The 23,628-nt window shown below is 40.6% G+C and overlaps 1 protein-coding gene across 1 annotated transcript in view; it reads left to right on the top strand.

Moving 5' to 3' along the window:
- The window catches only part of SHQ1 (SHQ1, H/ACA ribonucleoprotein assembly factor), an 87,369-nt gene that overhangs the window by 51,969 nt on the left and 11,772 nt on the right, over positions 1-23,628 (top strand).

The raw sequence follows: 23,628 nt of genomic DNA, 5'->3' as shown, positions 1-23,628 counted from the left end.
TGTAAACATCACAGGATACAAACCTAATCAAATCTAATCACAACGAGAGCTGTGCCCTCTTTGGTTAATCACTGGCTTACGGAATCCTTTATTCAGAGTAGAAGAACGAAAGTCTTCAGAGCCTAATAAAATGCATCTAAGGGTCTGAACATTTACAAATGGCCTCCTTGAACTTGGTATGTAAAAATTTTTTTAATTGTTTGCCATTGCCTCACTCAAGGAAGCATATCAAGTTTAAAAATGCAGTGAATTTTCATTCTGTGAAGGGTGTTCTATAGACCTGATTCTTATCAGATGTGCCCAAAATATCCATTTTAGTAGCAAGAGACTGTTAATGGAGAACATACAAAGAGAGCCTTTGATTGGAATAATTCTTAGGTGCTATAGAAAAAGATGGCACAACATCATTTGTGACTTAGAAGAAAAATGATCGTGATATTTTTACTGTTAGTGTGATTGGTAAATGAATGCTTTAGGATGGCATTTAATGCCTGTTTTGAGTGAACCATTATATAGAATTTATTTTTGATTTCTGTTCATGGAGAAGCAATTATATTGCAGAGTGAAATAAGAAAAAAACTTGAGGCTCTACCTGTTGTAAGCAAAATGCTTAGGGACTGCTCAAGATATCGCCAATAACATACAGCAGGTGGTGTCAGCATTCGAGTTGGAAATCTAGATTTTGCCAGATGGAAAATTGCATCTTTAACCCCTGAGGTCATGATGGTATGTCATCACTTCATTTGATCCTCCTGCTAATTGAGCTTATCGAGTACCCTGCTGCCATTTCCTGTTGTTTTCATAATAAAATTAAATTGAAATAGCCTATTTGTGAGGGTTTAGGTTTTTCTTTTTTCTTTCAGGGTGAGGATTTTATAAGCATGTAATGAGCATCGTCGTTTGTGCTAGGATCCCATTTCTGTGAGTGCCTCCTTGCTCTCTTTGTGGCATTCTTTATTGACTAGAGAGAAGATCGTATTTCATTGAACTAGAAGGGTATACGCCCTCAAGTTGATGTGGGGATTAATAGGACTTTTTTTCACTTAAAAAAATTTTTTTCCCTGGGTTTTAAGTTGCAGGAAATGAAACGACATTCTTAGGTTTCTAGTCATTGTTATGATAATAGTAATTTTTAAAAAGATGTTAATGTATTGCGAGCAAGGTAGAAGAGAGAAACCAGCAGGAACTCTTCAAATTACTTTGGAAAAAAATTTTTCACCTTTACCAATTAGACTGTAACTTTCCTATCCCTAAATAAGCAGTGTCGTTTTCACTTTGTGTGTTAAGTTTTAACTCTAGTCTAGCCCAGCTGTTTTCCCCTCCCCCTTGAAGTAAGAGAACCTAATTTTAATTAAATTTTCTAATTTTATTCTTAATTTTTCAAGCACAGCATAATTGAACTTTCCAGTATCATCTTTACTGTGAACTTTCTTGGCTCTGAATTAATAATACTGTGGTGAATGTCCATAATTTCCATAATTAATTTCTTCCTTACTTTTCACCTTCTATTTTATTTCTTTCCCATACAGTTTATTAGTGAAATCTAGCACCTTATTTTTATGTATTAAAATAGTTCTGCATTTTTCTTAGTCTCTATTTGATGTTTTTGATTATAATAATAATGACTATGTGAAATTTTATTTGAAATACCAGGCAAGTGCTAAATTCTGACTAGCATTCCATTTTTACAGTCAGACATTTACTTTGGCAAAAACTTACTGGAATATGGGTAGCAGAGTCATTCTTATACTGAATTAATGAAGTTAGGGCAACAACTGTGGTAAGTTTTGCTTTAGTGCTTCGTAATTAGTTTTCCTTGTGATATGTGTCTTGTAGAGCACATTTGCAGAGCTTAAAAACTGAAGCTCCTGCATTTTTGAGTTATGGACTCTGTGCATTATTTTTCTGAAAAGGAACGCTTCCTGCCATCCTTTGCTGTAAGCTTCATTGGAAGTTTCGAGTGTGGTGGCCCCTGCAGCAAATACACCCTGGGTGGCAGCATGCAGAGTGGTTTGCTTGAGGTCATATAGCTTATAAGAGATAGGTCTGTGATAGTCTCAGGTCTTCTGGCTCCAGACTTCATGTTTTTCCAGATATACCACCTAGACAAGCCGTTGTCTTTGCCCATGGTATGGGGGGCGGGGGGAGGCGGTGTGCGGGGAGCCCTCCCTGTAGAGCGCTTTTCCTCCGGGATATTCCCATAGCACTTGGTTTAGAGATCACTTAGGCACATGTCCTGTCTGCCTCACATTGGGCATACCTCTTTCTCCCTCTAAAATTTTAAAGTCCATGTGAATGAGCACCTATCTGGGCCCATTACAGTCCCTTGTGAGCACAGTAAATTTTAGTTGAATTGAATGGTATCTAGTAGAGCCAGTTGAAGGAGCATTTCATTTTTTTCTTTTTGAACCAAACTGTAAATTAGCTCTAACTTATTTTTATTGACATTTTTAGCTACATTCAATAAAAGACTTCACCCTTCCCCTCATTTCTTTTCCGGTGGGCTGCACTCACCAGTAGCATTGGTAGTTCTGACCTACTGAAAGTTTAACGTTTTACACCCTTTGGTTTAAGCTGGGGTGGAAAAGCTTGTCCTGTAAAATATGTTCCAGCCCTGCGTCTCATGGACCATAAGACCTTAGCAAGTCACTCCATCACTTCATCTAATGCACCCAGTGTTAGTATTTTAGTATTTTCTCTATTTTCCAGTGCATTTTTAAACCAGTGGAAATAATACTGCACATATCATTTTGTAACGTGTTTATTTATTTATTTATTTTTGGCTGTGTTGGGTCTTTGTTGCTGCGCGCGGGCTTTCTCTAGTTGCGGCGAGCGGGGGCTACTCTTCGTTGCTGTGCGCGGGCTTCTCATTGCGGTGGCTTCTCTTGTTGCGGAGCACGGGCTCTAGGCGCGCGGGCTTCAGTAGTTGTGACTCACGGGCTCTAGAGCGCAGGCCCAGTAATTGTGGCGCACGGCCTTAGTTGCTCCGCGGCATGTGGGATCTTCCCGGACCAGGGCTCGAACCCGTGTCCCCTGCATTGGCAGGCAGATTCTTAACCACTGCGCCACCAGGGAAGTCCTGTAACGTGTTTGATACTTATAATAGTACCCTATAAATCATTTTCCTTTATAGCATAATATCCATAGCATAGTATTTTTAAAAAATAACTAATTGGTTCCTCATTATACAAGAAGTGCACACCCACTGAAGAAAACTTGATACTTTATGGTTTTAATGCATGGTGTAATTTGAAATGACACGGGATAGAATATGGTGTTATTTTGTTTGTCTGCGTGGAAAATTTTTGGTTGTCAATTTTTTTTTTAAAGAAATTAAGATCTAAAATCCCAGCTAACCTTAGTACAAGTCTGAGCTTGTCATGAAGGTTCTGTATCTTTGTGTTCTCTAGTGTAGTTTTTTAAGGTAGGTACTTATGGGGGAAAAAGACAATGTATGTCTTTGAAACACTGAACCTTTTTACATTGAACTGATAGATGGTTTACTGTGATTAATACTCTCCGTGCATTTGTTTTTTCACTGCTTTTTCACATTCTTCCCCCCGCCCCCCCAAAATGAAATCTTACTTTGCAACCCTTTGGACACTAATGTGCAAAGTTTGTAGAGGGAAACAACTCCATCACCTAATAGTATTGTTTTATTTGATCCTGGACCTCAGTTTCCTCAATTGTGAACAAACCCGAGCCATTTCTGCACTGAAATCTTAAAATTTTAGAAAACTTAGGACCTTATCGTTGCTTCATACTGCTTTGCTTCCTCTGTGTATGTGCTTTGGTAGGGGATAGGGTTATGTTCCTGAGAACAGGGTAGATCTCTTCCTTTTGGCTTTCTCTTGTTCCTGGTTTATCTGTCAAAAGCCGTGGGAGTGGGGGTCACTCATATGCAGAGGTAAAACATCAGCACTGAATGTAGAAACAGAATTATTTTATTTTTTCAACCACTAATTATTGAGCCCTACTCTATGCCAGGTACTGAGATAGGTGGTGGGGATACTCCGGTGAACAAGGGACACAACACCTTGAAGCTGATCTTCTAGTGGGGAACATAGATAGAAGGAAAATGTTATGCCGTAGCCTGATAGCAGCAGCTACAGTGAGGAAGTATGGGTGCTATGCGAGCACCTAGGAGGCCATATGCCTAGTCTTGGGGTACAGGAAACCACTTCCGGAAGGAAAAGTTGAAGCTGAGAGCCGAAAGGTCAGGAAGGGGTGGTCGGATGCAGATGGGGAAGCAAGGGTGGAGGGCATTTCAGACAACAGGGACGGAGGAATGTGGCCCTTTTAAAGAGCTTGAAAGCTCAGAACGGTTGGATCTTGGTACAGGAATGAGAGGAAAGAAATGAGGCTGGAGAGTTCTTGTAGATCCTTGGCCGCATGAAGATGTTTGAGGTTTGTCCTGGGAGAGTGTGGAGCAGCTGAAGAGTTTAAGCGATGGAGTGTCTGTGTGAGCGACACAGTGAGATTTAGATTCTGGGAAGATCCATCAGGTTACATTGTGGGGAATGAATTGGGGTGAGGGCAGAGCTCAGACTCAAGGCTGAAAGGCTAGTTAGGAGGTGAGTGATCCAGGCAAAAGGCAGCTGTAGCCTGAGCCAGAGCAGTGAGAGTGGGGAAGGAGACTAGTGGTCAGGTTTAATGGGTAGATGAGACAGGACTGAATAAGGATTGGATCTCAGGGGAGAGTGAGAAGGGGGGCAGTCAAAGATGAGGTCTGGATTTTGACTTGGGCCAGTTAACTGGGCCGTCGGAGGTGCATTTGCTGAAATTAAATCATACTGGAGGGGGTAGGTTGGAAGAGAAGTGAGAGGGAGGGAAGACGAGGAGTTCAGTTTTAGAAATGTTGATTTGAGGTCTCTAAGGAGTATCCATAAAGAAAGAGTCGGGAACATTTGGATCACAGCTGGAAAAGATGTATAGAGAAGAGTTGGACAAAGAAGGGATATGAATTAATAGCAAAACATAAAAAATGGTATCTGGTTGTACAGTACTGTTACACATATGAGTATAATAATAATCAGGAGTGGATGCATTCCAGGCTGGGAAAATAGCATCATGCAGAGGAGTAGACAAGTCAAACATGTAAGCAACGAGGAGAACACATTTCCTGGTTGTAGCTCCAGTGGCTTAGAAGGGCAAGAATGGACGTGAGGCGTTTTAGCATTTGGATCACAGTTTTATCTGTCCTTTAGTTTCCCTTTATTATTAAATAAGAGAGTCTGCAGTTAGCCTGAGGTCATGATGTTTTAGTAACAGGGCCAGATCTGAAACGCTTATTTCTCCCTTCGGTGTGCTGGAGACAGTCGCGGTATTTTTGACTTAGAAATCACTTGGTGGGCTTCCCTGGTGGCACAGTGGTTAAGAGTCCGCCTGCCAATGCAGGGGACATGGATTCGAGCCCTGGTCCAGGAGGATCCCACATGCCGCGGAGCAACTAAGCCCGTGCGCCACGGCTACTGAGCCTGCGCTCTGGAGCCCGTGAGCCACAACTACTGAACCCACGTGCCCCAACTACTGAAGCCCGCGCACCTAGAGTCCGTGCTCCGCGGCAAGAGAAGCCACCGCAATGAGAAACCCGTGCACCGCAACGAAGAGTAGCCCCCTCTCGCTGCAACTAGAGAAAGCCCGCGCGCAGCAACAAAGACCCGACGCAGCCAAAAATAAATTAAAAAAAAAAAAATCACTTGGTTACATATAAGAAACCCAATCGGACTTTTATAGTAAAAATGGGGACTTTATTAGGAGGCTACAGGTTATGTTCTGAGACCCAGGTGCTGAGTACAGCTGGGCCCCATGAGCTCAAGGCACAAAGTGTGGGGTTGGCTTACTTTCTGGTGACATGTGGTCCCTCGAGTTGCTTATTTCTGCAAGTCCCTGCTGCTCTTCTCCCTTTGATGCACACGGAGGACAATGGCTCTTCTACAGCTCTGAGTTTCCATGTGCCTAGTTTCAGTAGAGATGGACTAGAGTCCCTTGTTTATGATTCCAAGGGAGGGAGAATGTGGTTGGCCCAGCATGGGTCCGTGTTTTTTCCTGGTCTAGTTGCCTTGGTCACAGAGGGCGTGGAGTGGGGGTGCCCCCTAAAGTGGTACACACATGGTCCCAGGGCCCACTTTGTCACCAGTGAGTGGCCTTTCTCAGAGCAGGGTGCATGTGGGGCATGCGGACCCCTTAAGAGGACGCTGCTGGAATTCCATGACACCATTCTGAGCCATAGCTAAGGGCGAGCCCTGACACCTACCACTGCCTGTGTCACTGATACTAATAATAAAATACAGTGCTGAGGCTGATTTCAGAGGGCTGTTCAATTCAGGCATACCAGATGATCATCAGGCACTCTAGGCGGTTTCACTTCTGCAGGGGAAGTTACTTCTCTGACAAATGGTACAACGTTAAGGGTTACATTAGCTGCTAATGATTAGCATGTTGAAATTTCAAGAAACAATTGTGCAGAATTTCAAGCAAGTTAAACCTCCCTTGAATTGAAATCATTCTTGGTAAGGTGCTTATTCGGGCCGGTCAGGTTGCTCCTCAGTTTTACTGTTTATTTTTAATTAAATCCACAAATTCGTCCTGGATGGGAGTGGGGTTTATCTCCATAAGAAAAGATTAGTACATGCCTTCAGTGCGGTTTCATATAGAAAGGATTTACTTAATGGTTCTTCACCTTATCACCGGTAGGTCAGCAGTGCCCACTGGGGACTGCTGCTCTTCATTAGACTTCTCTAACGAGAAATGTGCCAATAAATCATGAGATTACGAATGTTCCTAAAGATTTCAGGACAAAATAAACCTTTGTAAAGATATGAATGCTCCACGTAACTGTACACATTGAGAAAACTAGCCAAAGAATTCTTTATCTGAATGTTCAGGTTTTGTGGAGCTTTTTGTTGTTGTTTTACTTGTTGTTTGTTTGTTTTTTTTAATCTGTAATATCTATCCTTGTTTTTATTTTTAAGGAGACCTTTTTTATTTTAGAATAGTTGTAGATTTACAGAAAAATTGTGAAGGTGGTACAGAGAGTTCCCAGATACGCCACATTCAGTTTCCCCTATTATTAACTTCTTACATTGGTATGGTAATTTGTTACAATTAATGAAACGTTATTGATACATTATTATTAGCTCAAATCCATAGATTCATTTAGCTTTTCCTAGTTTTTACCTAATGTCCTTTTCCTATTTTAAGATACCACACTTTGTTTCATTTTTTACCAAGAACTGGAACTCAAATCAGTAAAGCTCCGTTTCTTGCACATTTTGTTTTTCCAAGAGCTTAAATGCTATTGAAAGGCAATGAAATATTATTGAGATATATTAAGATGCCTGAGGGGCTTACTACATACAAACATTCTAATCTAGACCTTGAAAAAAATAGGTTTGGCAGATGGGAGAATGTTTAGAAATTTGGAAACATAATTCATTTATCATTTTTACTTCTACCTGTACTGTGGGCATTGTGATTTTGCTATATTAATAAAAATAGAGAAGGTTTTGTACAAATAAAGTGAGCAAGGCTTTATATTTTCATATTAATTTTCTAAAGGTGGTAGACATTAGAGGAGAAAGTGTGAATACAAGTTCTTATAAAAAAGATACAGACTTGCAGGGGTGACTGGGCAGCTCCCAGACTGGAAAGTGACAGCATTTATCTGTACAGGGAGGCTTGTATGTGTCAGGCCATTCAAGGACTACGGCTGGGTGGCTGTGTTTGGTTTTTGTCTCTGTCCTCACTCATTTTGTTTCCAGATACTTGGCTCCAGACTTCTTAAATCCTTGGTTTTGGCTTGCTGGAGCCCTGGCTTTTCACAGAGTATAATCAGCTACTATGTGAGCAAATTGGTATTTTCCTTCACCTCCCTGTTCTAATGTACTTCTGCACGTCACAGGTCTTGGGAGGATGCTCGGTGGAGGAGACTGGCACGATCAAGTGAGTTCAGGTGGGAATTGATGTAGCCAGGCTTTGTGAACCCGTATTCTCTGCTTCAGATAGAATTTTCCTTGCGCCCGGATGCTCTTCACGTCTCACTCAGAGAAGAGGCTTACATTGATTAATGTGGCATATGTGTGGTTATCTTACTTAGAAAGTGCTCTGTTTAAGGAGAGCTTTGTCAAGAGCGTCCTTTGAATGGAGTCACAAGAAAGCTTTTTAAAAAAACTGACAACTTCAAGTACAATTTCCTTTTTCTTCTGCCAAATATGACTGAAACCCAATCCTTGTTATAACATAATTATCTCAACTGAAGCCAGCCGGGAGTTGCTGCCTTAATGTAAGGGGTGTGAAGTCCCCTAAACAAATAGAAGATTAATTACATTCACAGCATGTTATGAAGGTGATGAGATTGATTGTGATCATTTGACTGGTCCCATTTCCTGCTCTGACTACTTTTCCTGAATAAATAGAAGCTGGGAAAATTATAAGTAGAGCTTTAGAGAGTACTGTTGTGCCATGGGTGGGAAAAGGGCCTCCTTGAGGTATATTCGTAGATTGTAAGTGATGTATGATGTTAATTGTAGATGATTTTATCATTGATTATTTGCTTTCTCAGTTTAAACAGCTTTCCAAGGATAGTTTTTATCTTTCAAAATATAGATATTAACAGAGCATTGGAGGAATTTGACAGAGTGTATTTTAAGTGTATAGATTTCAGCAATTTTTAAAAATTTTTATTTATTTATTTTTGGCTGCATTGGGTCTTCATTGCTGCGTGCGGGCTTTCTCTAGTTACGGCGAGCGGGGGCTACTCTTCGTTGCAGTGCGCGGGCTTCTCATTGCGGTGGCTTCTCTTGTTGCGGAGCACGGGCTTTCGGCGCGCAGGCTTCAGTAGTTGTGGCACACGGGCTCAGTAGTTGTGGCTCGCGGGCTCTAGAGCGCAGGCTCAGTAGTTGTGGCGCACGGGCTTAGTTGCTCTGTGGCATGTGGGATCTTCCCGGACCAGGGCTCGAACCCGTGTCCCCTACATTGGCAGGCGGATTCTTAACCACAGCGTCACCAGGGAAGCCCGATTTCAGCAAATTTCTGATCCATTTTTAGATGTGTTTACTTAGTGTGGCCTTTTGGAAGGTTTAAAGTAAAGAAAATGTCAACTCTTAGATACTTATTATGTTGTTTTTTCCTCATAGAAACTTCTGCTTTTGTTAAAATGATAAATTAGTATTTTCATGAGGCACTGTTTTCTATTTTTATTATATGTTTGTCTTACCTCTTTTTCCTGGATAGTTTTCTAATATTGTAAAATTGTGATTTTGATTTAGACGTTTATTCTCCAAATCTTCTATTATAGTGGCCTCTAAAGTGAGCTTCACTTAAGGCCATGGAGTGCGTAAAACAGTCTTTCTAGAGTGCAGGAAGACTATAATCTGTGTTTATTGATTAAGAAGAATCTTAAGCTTCACTAATATTTAATGTATGGATCAGTGGCAAAAGTCATGTTTTGTGGGTCCCAAACTTTTTGAATGATGGGCTACCTGATCCAAAGTTTAGAGAAATAACCATCTTTATTTCCGAAGGGAAGCACTTAGTACATTTATTCTCAAAGCCTGAATTATGGCCTGGGAGGGGTTGTCTCGCCTAAGAAACTGGAGTTGGGGTTCAGGGACTCCAGTCAGCCTCTGCCAGTTGCTTGAACTTAGTTGAAGACATAGAAACTCAACTTCCAGAGCTTGAGATTTGTGCCAGATGTAAAATGGTCCCTTCCTGCTTCAGTTTTATGTTCTGTTTGATGAGTGGAGAGAAACAAGCCTAACTCGGGAATGCAGAGCCTTTGTCATGATGATAGCATGTATTTCTTGTGCCCAGACACCTTGTCTTTTGTTTTTGGGTTTCTTATGTATTAACTTAAAACGTGAAAGAACAAAAAGCCGACTATCCCTATGAGAAAAAAAGAATGAAATTTGAAATGGATGCTCATATAGGTTTGGGAGTGGGGTATAATAGAGGTTCAGTCTCAAGATGTTATGATTCCATGAGGAGTGATTTTGTGATTTCATTGTTAATTACTGATCCAAAGAAAAAGAGCCAAAGAAATCTGGACTGTGAATGTCCTAAAGGGCAAAGGACTTATTCAACTTGGTACCCTGGCACCTAGCAGAATGCCAGTCACTTATTAGTAAATGCTCATGGAACTGAAAATTTTCTTTCTAATTCAGTAAAAAGCTTCAATGAAAAGTAGCAGTTTTACCCTCTCTTTACACGATACTAAACCCCTGTCTCTGGGACCTTCAGTGTATGTCCTGTTTTTCTTGTCCTAATCACAAGATAAGGATACATGCACTTACCTACACAGATGTTATGTGTCCAGATGGATGTCAAAGGAAACAGAACTTTTTGCGGCTGCTTATCTACTCAGGTTTGAGAAAGTCAAAATGGGCTGAAGGTGTAGGAGAGAGAGCAGTGTGTGGAGGTTCGGATGGTTGGGTGGACGGATGTTTAGGTTACTTCCATGTCCCCTGCTTACTGTTGAGCAATGCTGGCCCAGAGGTTGGTGTGGGGACTGCCCTGCAACCTCCCCGAGGAGTCAGGCGCAAGAATTGACCATCAGGGGACCAGCAGCCACACGCCGTCCCCAAATCCCGAGACAGAGAACATGAGCCAGTTGAGGAGGAGGAAGGTACTCTGGCCTTCAATTCCAGGACATTCCCCAGGTCATCTCCAAATTACACACCCGAGCAGGAGACAGACAGGCGATCTACTGTGTAACTGAAGGATGTGTCATGGATAGCCATTCAATTTAATTCTCTTTCCAAAAGGGAGATACATATGTGTAATAGTGTCTTAGATCACACCTTGTTTATCTAAAATATTTATAGGTGTAATTGCTTGTTAATTATTAATAATGTATTAATGATAATTATTTAATTATTAAACTCAATTATTTATAATTATAAATATTTCTTTTCTTTGTGGTTCATTTGTTTAAATGAATTCAGAGTCTGATTGAATCCAAAATTTATTGAATATCTACTATGACCAGCGTTGTACTCAGTGCTGGAGGTTAGATAAAGGTCAGAATTTCCACATCAAGGAACCCACTGTCTGGGAAGGTTAAAGATACTACACTATCATGAAAAATCATAACTGGAAAGTTAAATGGCAAACACCACGTGTATAGAGCTATATATGCTGAGATGGCTCAATCACATTAAGAAATATGTATTGGGCTTCCCTGGTGGCACAGTGGTTAAGAATCCGCCTGCCAATGCGGGGGGCATGGGTTCGAGCCCTGGTCTGGGAAGATCCCACATGCTGCGGAGCAACTCAGCCCGTGTGCCACAACTACTGAGCCCGTGTGCCACAACTACTGAAGGCCGCCTGCCTAGAGCCCGTGTTCCGCAACAAGAGAAGCCACCACAATGAGAAGCCTGCGCACCGCAACGAAGAGTAGCCCTCGCTCGCCACAAGTAGAGAAGCCGGTGCGCAGCAACGAAGGCCCAATGCAGCCAAAAATAAATGAATAAAATAAATAAATAAATAATTTTTAAAAATAAAATAAAAAATAAAAGGCTGGCCAACATGCCTGTTCATTCTAAAGTGATGTTACTTTAAAAAAAAAAAAAAGAAATATGTATTCACAGAACAAAAACCCTAGAAGGAAGCACATTAATGTTGATAAAAGTTATCTCTGGCTTGTGGATTTACGGGTGGCTTTTCTATTTTATACTTACTTTTTGGGTGTGTTTACAGTGAACATGTATTTTATTTTTTCCCTGATGGGCATTTTAGGAAATTACAAGGGTGATATCAGTGCTTGGTTTTTTTTTTCCTTACGTGTAAGAGAATATTACAGAACTAAATGAAGTAAAAAGTGTGGTGATCTGCACTTAAGGCCCAACTAAATCAGTAGACGAATGAAAAAAGAAAGCCCTTATGTCCTGAATGAAATGAAATAGACATAGTAAATAGATAATCTATCAGTACTTGCTTGAGCTTTCTCAAATATGAACTTAGCATTTAAGTCAAGTAGTAATTTGACATTATCTTCAAATTTGGAGTTTCTCTCCTTGCTGGGTGCACCATTTTATTATTTATTCAATATAAAATTATAGAGCAGAAAAAAGACACCAGACCATTAGACGTCTCCTGTGTATGTGTTCTCAGTTTTACAATACATCAAGTGGCAGAATATACTCTGATATCATGGCATACTTGTCCTTTGTGTAGGTGAACTGCTGTTAGCCTTGTGATGGATGAAATATCACTACATCACAGATTTATAATTATGTGGTGTGCCTTAAATGACAGTGAAATGTGAAAAGTGATGTCTGTTCTGATGATCTTGTTTTCTTCAGGCTCTTTCTTGCCCTGTAACCTCAAGCCGCATACACACCCAAAGTTGTTCTTCGGCGATCTCATTTTTGATACCGTCTTAGAACTCAAAGACACTTTGAGCAAAGACTAAAACACCATCTCACATCTAGTATTAAGTACCCTTGGCCGTTCCAAGTAAGCTTGCCAGCCAGTTTAGATTTTCTATCCTTAGAATATCCTAAAGCTTCAAGAAAATAAGGGTTTAGTTCTTACTGAAAGAAATTCACTTCATTTCTAACTTGATGTTTAAAATTACAGTTGTCAGCACATATCCTATATACCTGTTTTAACAGATAAAACAGTTAAAGGATTTCACTTCAGCTGGGTAAGCTAAAGCCATCTGAATGAATAAAACTATTGGGAAAGGGTCTCCACTTGACTAAATACTGGATTAATAAAATACAAGCTTTCAAAACTCAGGAAGTTGTGAAGCTTTTATTCTGAACACATCTGTACTATACATACTTATGCTTCAGAAGCGTTATCGTAACCCATGATTTCAGATGGAAATTTCAAATCTAGAATGTTCAGGAGGTACGTACTAGGTTTATGTTACCTTTTTATCAGAAAGATCCAGTCTTGCTCCAGGTTTATGGGAAAACATTTTTGTTTTTGTTTTTAAACACAAGCTTACACAGATCTTCCATCATGTTTCCATTGATCATACTTTTTCAAAGGTCACCTGCCAGTCGAAGATGGGCTCTCGCCTTGAGGCTTGGGAGTGAGAGGTGAAGCCACACACCTACTCTGTTTCACATCTTTGGGGGTCTTGTTACCAAGTGGCGGTGATGGTGGTTTGTAAGTTGTGACTGCTTTAGGCTAGAGTATCTGTTCTCCCAACCATCTGTTCATTCAACAGATATTTATGAGTTCTTACTATGGGCAGCATTCCGTGCTAAGGTTCTGAGCCTCCAGTGGTAAGCAAAAACCAGACATGCTCCCACGCCCCATGGAATTTATGGTCTAAGGGAAGAGAGATGTTAATCAAATAATTGCATACACAAAAAGTAAAAGCAAAACCTTGGAAAGTGCTCCAAGAAAAAAGATTCATGCTCCTGTGAAAGCACATTATAGCCAACCTGGTCTGGTGGGGGGATATGAGGAGGGGGCAGGTAATGACCGGGGAAGCTTTCCTTGGGGAAATACTTGCTTTGAGTACCAAAGTACAAGCAGGAGTTAACTTAAGAGAGGTGATGGATTTCACAGAATGTAGTAGGCCCACTACTTGCAGAGGTCGTGTGGCAGGAGGGAATTTTGTATGTGTTCAAGAAATTGGAAGAACATAGGATGTTCAGCCAGGGTGGCTGAAACATAAAAGGTATATGTGTGTGTGGATGGATCAAGGTGCGGCGGGTGATTCAGGCAAGGCCCGGACTGTACAGTAGCTTCTGCATAATGTTAAGAATTTTTATCTTGATCTTGAGAACAGTGGGAAGCTGGAGAAGGATCTTAGGCACATGATGGGAGAAGATCACTGGGGTAGTAGTGTGAATTGCATGTTACACCAGCTAGAAAGCTCCTTGTGAGGGATGAGTGTAACCTGACCAGGGAAGTAGGATTTAGGGACTAAAATGGTTTTGGGGAGAGAGGGAGAAGCCATCACGGAGGACAGTGCCTGAGTCTGTGGCTTGCGCAGCTGAACAAGTGATGAGACCTCATTTGGGAAGAATAATTCTCAGACAGTTGGCTTTTGTTAGAGAAATTCTTCTGTTCACAGAACTTAGCCTCTTTTGTGGTGATCTGCACTATAGTTCATAATTCTGGGTATTGGCTAGTTTTCTTTCTTTGCCTCTGTGCGTTTTTTTTTTTAAATTAATTAATTAATTAATTTTTGGCTGCATTGGGTCTTTGTTGCTGCACACAGGCTTTCTCTAGTTGCGGCGAGTGGGGGCTACCCTTTGTTGCGGTGAGCGGGCTTCTCATTGCAGTGGCTTCTCTTGTTGCGGAGCACGGGCTCTAGGCGCGCGGGTTTCAGTAGTTGTGGCACGCGGGCTCAGTAGTTGTGGCTCATGGGCTCTAGAGCGCAGGCTCAGTAGTTGTGGTGCACGGGCTTAGTTGCTCTGTGGCATGTGGCATCTTCCCAGACCAGGGCTCAAACCTGTGTCCCCTGCATTGGCAGGCAGATTCTTAACCACTGCGCCACCAGGAAAGTCCCTTTTTTTTTTTTTAAATAGAACTATTGGGTTCAGTTATCTACTGAAGGTTACCTCTTATTTGCCTTTTTTTGTATGTGTATAGAGTTTGGTTATTTTCTTAAAATATTTTCTTATGAAATATAAAATATTAAAATAATATAAAATATGTGTACAGTTTAAAGAATAATAAAAAAGTGAACATGCATGTACTTACCACCAATCTTAAGAAATAGAGCATTACCAGTTTCCTAGAGGTACCCCATGAGACCAGTCCCAATCATATTTCCCTCCTCCCTCTGGTAACCACCATCCTGAATTTTGTATTAATCATTACCTTGGTTTTCCTTGTGGTTTTGCCATCTGTGTATTTATCCCAAGTTTAGTTTTAGTTTTACTTGCTTCTGAACTGTATGTAAATGGAATCACACTGTATGTGTTCTTCTGTTACTTGCATTTTTCACATAATGCTTTTTCTTTTTGGGGGGATTTAACCATGATGATGCACAGAGGTGTAGTTTATTTTCCTGCTATCTGAATCGACTGCAGTTTGTTTATGTATTGTAATGTAGACTGGATTGTTGATGAATGGTTCCCATTTTGGGTTATTAGGAAAATCCTGCTCTGAACATCTTTGTTCATGCTTCATGGTGCACTTGTGCAACTTTTTGAGTAAGCCCTATACCCAGGAATGGAATTGCTGGGATTTAGGGGATGGTTGGAGGCCAGTTAGACTTTACTTGGTAATGCCAAAGTGTTTTCCAAAGTGGCTGTACCAATTTATTTCAACTTATACTCCCACCAATGAGAATTTCACTGACTCAGCCTTCACGCCAACACTTGTATTGTTCAGATTTTAAAATTTGGCATTCTCCATGGGTTGAAAGAGTTTCTTTTGTAATTTTCATTTTCATGTTCTTGGTAACTAATGAAGCTAAGCATCCTTTCATGTATTTGTGAGCCATTCATGTCCCTTCTTCTGTGAATGTCTGTCTGTTGTGTTGCCTACTTTTTATTAGGGCTGTCTTTTTCTTTTTGATTTTTAGGTTTCCCTGGTATTCTAGATACTAGTCCTTTATTGATTAAATATGTTGCAAACATTTCTCCCCAGTTTGTAGTTTATCTTCCAGTCTCCTTGTAGTGTCTATGTAAACAGAAGTTTTTAATTTTAATGTTGTAGAATTTATCGATATGTTCCTTTATGGGTATGCTTTTTGTTTCTTGTTTAAGAAAGTTTTTTGATTTGCTTGTCATAAAGATATTCTCATATAGTATCTTCTAAAATTTTTATTCTTTTGGGTTTAGCATCTAAGTCTTTAGTCCACCTGGAACTGATTTCTGTGTATTTTATGAGATAGAGGATCCATTTTCATTTTTTTCCCATATGGATAACCTTATCCCGGCTTCATTTATTAAATAGTCCATCCTTTCCCCATGCATTCTGCAGTGCTCGCTCTGTCATACATCGTTTACATATACACATGGATCTGTTTCTAGGTTGTCTCTTCAGTTTCACCGATTTACTTGTCTATCATGTGCCAATACCATACTTTCTTAATTACTGCAGCTTTGTATCTTAGAATCAGCTTGTCAAGTTCCATGAATAACGCTTTGATTGGAATTGCTTTGAATCTATTAATCAGTTTTTGGGGAGACTAAAACATTTAGTCTCTTTGCGATAACATGGTGTGACTTTCTAAGTTTTCTTTAATGTCTTTTAATAAAATTTTATAATATGCTCCATAAAAACTTTATACGTCTTTTGCTAGATTTATTGCTTTATTTTTTGAGTTGCTATTGTAAATGGTATTTAAACAATTTTTTATTTTTAGACTCCTTGTTTAAAGTATATAGAAATGTGATTCACTTTTTAATATTGATTTCTGTATACAGCTACCTTGCTAAACTCTATTATTAACTTATGTACAGATTCTCCCCAGTTTTCAATATAGGCAATAATAGCAGTGCAAATAATAACAGTTAGGTTTCTTCTTTTCCAATCTTCATATCTTTCATTTCTTTTTTCTTTTTTGTTATTCTTCTTCATCATATTGTACTGACTAGATCCTCTAGTAAAATACTGAATAGATATGGTGGTAACGTACTTCCCTATCTTACTCTTTATTTTTTAGAAAAAGCTTTCAACAATTCACCATTAAATGTGATGTTTGCTGAGGCTTTTGTAGATAGCCTGTATCAAGTTAAGAAAGGTTCACGTTATTTGTAGTTTGCCAAGAGTTTCAATCCCAAATGGTCATCAAATTTTATTGCATATTTTCCTCATCTTTTGAGATGACCTTAAGTGTTTTCTCCTTTAACTTTTTAGTGTAATTAATGGCATTTATAAAATTTCTAACTTAAATTAGCCCTTGCACTCGTGGGATAAACCTATCTTGATTATGATGCATTATTTAAATAATGATGCTCAGTTTGGTTTGCTAACTCTGTGTGTGTGTGTGTGTGTGTGTGTGTGTGTGTATTGCATGTGCAAGAGAGAGAAACAGAAGACCAAGAGAGAAAGACAGGGAGGGAAGGGAGAGGGAAGGGAAGGGAAGGAGGTTGGCCTATGATTTTCCATTCTCGTACTATCTTTATCTACATTTGTTATCAAGGTTATGCCAGCCTGATAAAGTGTATTGGGGGTTGTTGCCTTTTCTGTTCTCTGAAATAGCTTATGTAAGATGGAAACAATCTCATCCGTGAATTTTCAGTAAAGTTCACCCCAGAAGCCATCTTGACTTTTTTCTTTTTGAAATTTTTTAACTATTCATTCAGATTTTCCAATTGCTATACAAGTATTCTAGTTCTCTGTTTCTCCTTGAGTCAGTTTTAATAGATTATATTTTTTTAGAAGTTTGTCCCTTTCATCTAAATTTTCAAAACTTTCTAACATAAAGTTGTTCTTATTTCCTCTTATCTGTTTTCTTCTCTACAGCATCTATAATTTTCTTACTTTACATTCCTGTGTATTTGTGCTTTCTTGTTTTTGTTTCTTCTTTTTTTGATCAATCTTGCAAGAGAGTATATTTGATTAGTTTATCAAAGAACCAATATTTTACTCTCTTGATCCTCTCTTTTTGTCTTCTATTTCATTACTTTTTGCTTTTATCTATGTCATTTTATTCCTTCTGTTTTGGGAAATTTGTTATGCTGTTTTTTCTGACTTCTTATGTAGATGCTTAACTGATTAACTCTGGACCTTTCTTCATTTAAGTCTATAACCTTTCCTCCAAATACCTGCTTTGTATGCATCATCAAGGTTGTGAAATATACTGAATTTTCATTATTATTCTATTCCAAAATTTTCTGATTTTACTCATGAAATGTTTAGAAGTGTGTTTCTCCAAGTGTATGGGGTTTTTATGTAATGTCTTTGTTACTGATTTCTAACTTCATTGCATTTCTGTCAGAGAATTTAATTTGTTGAGATTAATTTTATGCCTAGCATGATCATTTTCTTAAATTTTGAAGCTTGAAAGTAAGGTTTATGCTCTGATTGTTAGCTGCTAATTTTGTATGTCTGTCTATTGTTGAAACTTGTCAGTTGGGCTGTTTAAGTTTTTATATCCTTAGTGATTTATTTTGTCTGTTTAATCTATCAATTTCTGGATTGAAAGGTGTGTGAAAGTCTCTTATTAGATTAGTGAACTTGTCAATTTCTTCCTGTTGACCTGTGGTCAGTTTTTACTTTATGATTTGAGGCATGTTATTTGGTGCTATTAGTTTACAATAACTAATATTTTGTCTCCCAGTTATAGCTCCCTGGAGAACTGCAGTGTTTATTATGTAGTAGTCTTCTTTTATCACTGATAATGCCTTTTTGCCTTACAATCTATTTTGTCTGATACTAATATGGAGATCCCAGCTTTCTTTTGGTTAATATTTGCCTGGCATATTTTCTTTCTGTCCTTGGAGGAGTTAATTTTTGTGAACATTGTTTCAATAAACTTTCGATGACTGGTTTCAGATTCAAAGATAACTACAAAATCTTATATTTTTTTGTATACTGAACATTCGATATAAAGCTGTGATGGATCAGTAATTTGGGAACCAGTTTAGATGTTTTGGGGGTTTCTGGTCTTACTATTAGGTATGTTGTCCTGTCTGGGTTCCCTGATTCAAGTGTGTCTGTCTCTGACACCCCACTCCACACTTGATCAATCCAGCAGGTCTTTTTAATCTGTCCTATATAACTTCTTTCACTTAAATTCCTCTTTTTGGTGTCACTGCCTTTCCTTTAATTCAGGCCTATATTTTCTCATTTCCTGCCAGAGTGTCCCCTATGTTTTCCTTGCCCCCAGAGTCTCACTCCCTGTCTTGTTTTTTTCCAACAACGATGCCAATCCTGTCATCCTGAAATGCCATTTTGATCATGGCTGTCCTGCTCAGCAGTTCTCCACAATTCCCCCTTGCCAAGGATAATAGCCTACATGAATGCCTGAGCTGGGTTCAAGACCCTTTGGGTCGTCTTCCTCATCTTTTCTACTTCTTCCCTCACTCCTGCTGATTGGGCACTCTCCCTCTCTCCTTCCAGATACACTCAGCATTTCCCAAACTTGCCAAGAGCTTCAGCCCTTCATTGCCTTTGTACATTGCATTTTCTCTACCAGAAATGTTACATTTTGCCTGAAGCTTTCTCTAATGACACCAACAAAGTCATCTCTCCATTGTAAGGCTTGAAGCTAACGCTGGCATCACTTGTCTCGGTGATGATCATTGTAATCCAGGCAGTCATAGAGTTGAGATGTCTGGCAAAATCTCCTCCTTTGCCAGCCTTTATTTTGTGGGTCAGTTCCCTGCACACTGTTGACACTATGTGATTTCTAGTCCTTGGCATGAGGCACTTGGCATGTCTGGAGACTGACTGATGGAGGAGGAGGGGACTGGTTCTACTCTGAAGCACCTTAGATTGTTTGAAAGTTCTCCTTTGAATTGGACTGAAATCTACTTTTTTCTCATTAGTTTTGATTCTGTACTCGTATGGAATAATTCCTTTCTCTCTTCAAATACCTGTTTTTATCTGTCTAGGGGATTGCTATTGCATTCCTTCTAAGTCTTCTCGATCAGCCTCTTCTGCCTTTAAATGATTCTTACAGGTCCAAAATTTCTACTTCTTTGCCCTTCCTGGTCTCTCTCTCTTTTTTTAAATATTTACTTAGTTATTGATTATTTATTTATTTTGGCTGCACTGGGTCTTAGTTGTGGCATGCGAACTCTTAGTTGCGGCATGCATGCGGGATCTAGTTCCCCGACCAGGGATTGAACCCGGGCCCCCTGCATTGGGAGTGCGGAGTCTTACCCACTGGACCACCAGGGACGTCCCCCTTCCTGATCTCTTTTTAAAAGGCAAATTGTACTTTGTCAGTGCCTCCCCTCTCCTTTTTGGGGTCAGTACCCTTTTAAAGTATCCTCCAGGTTAAATATAATCCTCCAGGTTTGGCCAGAAAGTAGAAAGGAGCTGTCACTCTCATTTTTTATCACCATTCCTGTATTAATGTGGTCTGGGAGCTCATCTACTTATAGTTGGAAACCTCAACACACTCCTTATTCCTAGTTTACCATTAACCAAAACCCTTATGATTTTTGTCTCAGACATTGTTGAATTAATTATAATTTGTCTCAGACGTTGTTTAATTATTTACAATTATAATTTCTCATGTATCAGCTATTGAGAACTTTGTTCCCTGGTTTTTACCCTGTTGAATTTGGTTTTGTCCCATGCACCTGCTTTAACCTTTTTGGAACTAGAATATATCATCCCAGCTATTTCCTGATCTTTTCCTAATCTTTTTACTTTTGTAACACTCTTTGTAAACTTGACTCCTGAAATCCAATAAGTAATCATTTTTGGAGCTTCTTCTGTATGCAAAGCACAAGATGAGGGACCTGGGAACTGAAGAGGAATTAGTAAGGCTTCTGCCCTTAAGGAATTAGAATGAATGTTTATGTTTTCACCTAAGACAGTGAATACACGTTGAATGAAGAAGTCTGGCTTCAAAACTTTTTACTCTTCCACTAGATCCCTTCCTTCAGGTTGAAATTAATCTTACCTGTAAGGTCAAATGTGAGTCCAGTCAGCTTTATAACCATACACCCCATGTTCTGTATTTCACCCATAAAGAAGCCACAGGAGACTGTCATATGCCTTCCTAAAACCCAGGCACAATCTTTGCCCAGGGCTCCCAGGCTGAGGCCAGTCCAAGGGATGGCATCCATTTCTGTGAACCCATGCCAGCTCCTGGGGACACCACTTCATCTCCTAATGCACACAGTTCATGGGTTTTGAGTTCACTGTCTGCAGTTTCATCACTTTCCTTCTTCACCATCTGAAAGATAAGCAAGATACATTTGCCTCTTTCTTGTCTTCTGTGTGGATGTTGGAGGCTAGAAACATTGTTCTTATTCCCTCTCCAGTTTTTTCTGTGATCTGCAAAATGCCTTTTCTGTTAGTATTAATCTGTGTCACAGTTTTTGCCTTCCATAATGATAGCTGTAATTTTATGGTACTTCCTGGGCCTTTTTCTCTTTTCTTCATCATTTTCATTTTATTGAACAGACAGCCCTTGGTCAAATTGACAGAGAAGCAACCTCCTTCTTCTTGGGACTTCTGAGATATAGTCTGGTCCAAATGAAGCCCTGCTTATTCTGTCATCTTAAGCCATGGTCCACAAAGCCAAATCCTGTTTTTGATTTGAAAAGGTTGAGGTCGGAAAGTTGTCCCTTGCCATTAGAAATGTAGAGAGACCATCGAGTATCATGGTTAAGATTATGGGAGCCAGTTGGGCCAGTTGGCTGGCTTCAGATCTGTATGGCCTTGGACAAGTCATTTAAACTTTCTGTGCCTCAGCTATCCACAAAATTGGTAGAATTAGGCAAATTAGATGAGCTGACACATGCAGTATGCTTAGAGCATGTTAGCACAGACTAAGTAGTCAATTAATGGTTTGCAAACAACAAAGTTCCTCCATTGATGCATTGCTTGCTTAACAATGACATTGGCTGAATCAGGCAATTGGTCCATGATAATAATAGCTTACTGCATACCAGGCATTGTGCTAAGTGCTTTATATTCATCATGTCTCTTAATCTCATAGGTTTTATATGATTTGGGTTATGTCCCCATTTTATTATGGCCCCAGGTTACAGGTATGGAAACTGAGGCTCAAAGAGATGAAGAAACCCAGGCCTGCTTGTCAGAACCTGAGCTCCTAACCACCTTCCTGTGGTCAGTCTCCCCTGTCATCTTCCAGAACATTAACCCACCCTCTCTGTTAACACTGCATGCTCTGTCTCTGTTGACGAAGTTCCAGTGTGGTTTCTATTAATGAGCCTTTAGTCTTGCTGGGGAGAAAACATATGCAAATGGCAGAATTAGTGGATTACGGAGAGAATCCGCCTCATTGCCAGTGATACAGCCGGTGATACAGCCGTAAGAAAGATATTGATTCAGGGACTTCCCTGGTGGTCCAGTGGTTGAGAATCCGCCTTCCAGTGCAGGGGACGTGGGTTCGATCCCTAGTCAGGGAACTAAGACTCCACATGCCACGGGGCAACTAAGCCTGCACGCCACAACTAGAGAGCCCACGTGCCACAACTAAGACCCAATGCAGCCAAAAATAAATTAAATAAATTAAATAAAATAAAAGGTATTGATTAAGAGAAGAGGGAACTTGGCGTGGTCTACAGGGCTGAGTGGAGTAGGGGGCTTGACCTGGGAACTAAAGATGGGTGGGGTCTGACCAGGCACAGAGAGAAAGGAGGGAGGTGTGCACGACAGGGACACAACTTGAGGCAAATCCCCGAAGTTAAAACGGTTGTGCTGGGCGTGAGAGCAGTGGTGAATTGGTCGCACTGGTGGAGCTGGAATGTGCTGGGGTATATAGAATATGTTAGAGCATTGCGGAGATACAGCTAAGTCTGCAGCATGTAAGAGTTGCAAGCTGGTGGCCCTTGGGTCACTACTGGTTCTCAGTGAGTTTTCTAAAACTTCGAATTGGTTGTCAGCACTTAAAAATTGGAAGATTTTATGTCAAAGTCTGGATTTACAGCTGCTCTGTAACTAACGGAGAAGTTCTGGCAGTTGCTGAGCCCACGTCCCCACTTGGTGACAACTGGCCGGAGCTGAGGCCAGCTGTCTCCCCTGTACGGGACAAGGGTGCTCCATTCTGCATAGACCCCCGCCCCTTCCATGCGAGTCCATCTGCCTGACTGGTGAGGGCAGCAGAGTTTGTGACCTTGGCCTCATGGATACGGGCTCTGAGACTGGCTCAGAGGACCCTGTCCTTTCTTCCTTTCAAACTGCAGGCTCCATGAGAGCAGGATCCAGGCTTTGCTTGGGCACTGCTGCGCTGCTCGGGCTAGAAAAACACCCTGCAGATCTCGGGCCCTCAATCAGTGTGGCACGTGGGTGGCAGTAGTGACCACGTTACAGTGGGCTCAGTTTCCGAAGCTGAACACAGATGGGTGAGGTGCACAGCAGTCAACCGGGTGGCTCATTTTAAGCCCTGTTTTTAAAAAGGCAAACTGTGGATGACCCTTAAGCAGCAAATAGGCCACTTATGAAGTCGAGAATGGTCTGCGTGTGTGTCAAGGAGAAAACTGCTGGTTGTGCTTTGCTCTGTTTCCAGCCCCATTCCTGGACACGGGGAGGTACGCTCTTGTTCTCTTCTTTGGACACACACTAAACAATAGGAGTAGAAAATGCATCAGGAAGACCTAAGGCACATACTTATTGGCTTCATTCAGCAGGAACAGCAGCACGACCGAGAGCACAGCCAGAGCTCCCGGCCCTGTGCGATTTCACAAATCCTGAAAAACCCTAGTTGCTTTTCACTAGGGATGTGATCTTTCCTCCTGGCTGCGGATGGCAGCTCTCCGCTACGGCTCAGTTTAGCCCGGCTTCTTGTTCTGTTTATTACTTTCTTTCCCTTTCTTCTGCACGTGGTGTTCCTCTGGGCTCCGTCTGCACGCACCTTGCCATGGGAGCCCCAGAAAAGAAGAAAGTCCACCCGCCTCTCCCCCCGGGCTTGGCTCCAGAAAATCAAAGCTGAGCAGAGGCAGCTCTTCTCCGCCTGCAGCAGGGTCAGCGATTTGTGTAATGTTTTCCGTGTCAGCTTATCTCTGCCGATTTCTTCTGTTTGTGAGCAAGGGGAGGAAGTGCCGCATCGCCATGGCT

This window comes from Eubalaena glacialis, chromosome 7 (genome assembly GCF_028564815.1).
Source record: "Eubalaena glacialis isolate mEubGla1 chromosome 7, mEubGla1.1.hap2.+ XY, whole genome shotgun sequence".
In the NCBI taxonomy this organism is placed as follows: Eukaryota; Metazoa; Chordata; class Mammalia; order Artiodactyla; family Balaenidae; genus Eubalaena; species Eubalaena glacialis.
Note: the sequence above shows the minus strand (reverse complement) of the source record. Positions and strands in the feature narration are given on the sequence as shown.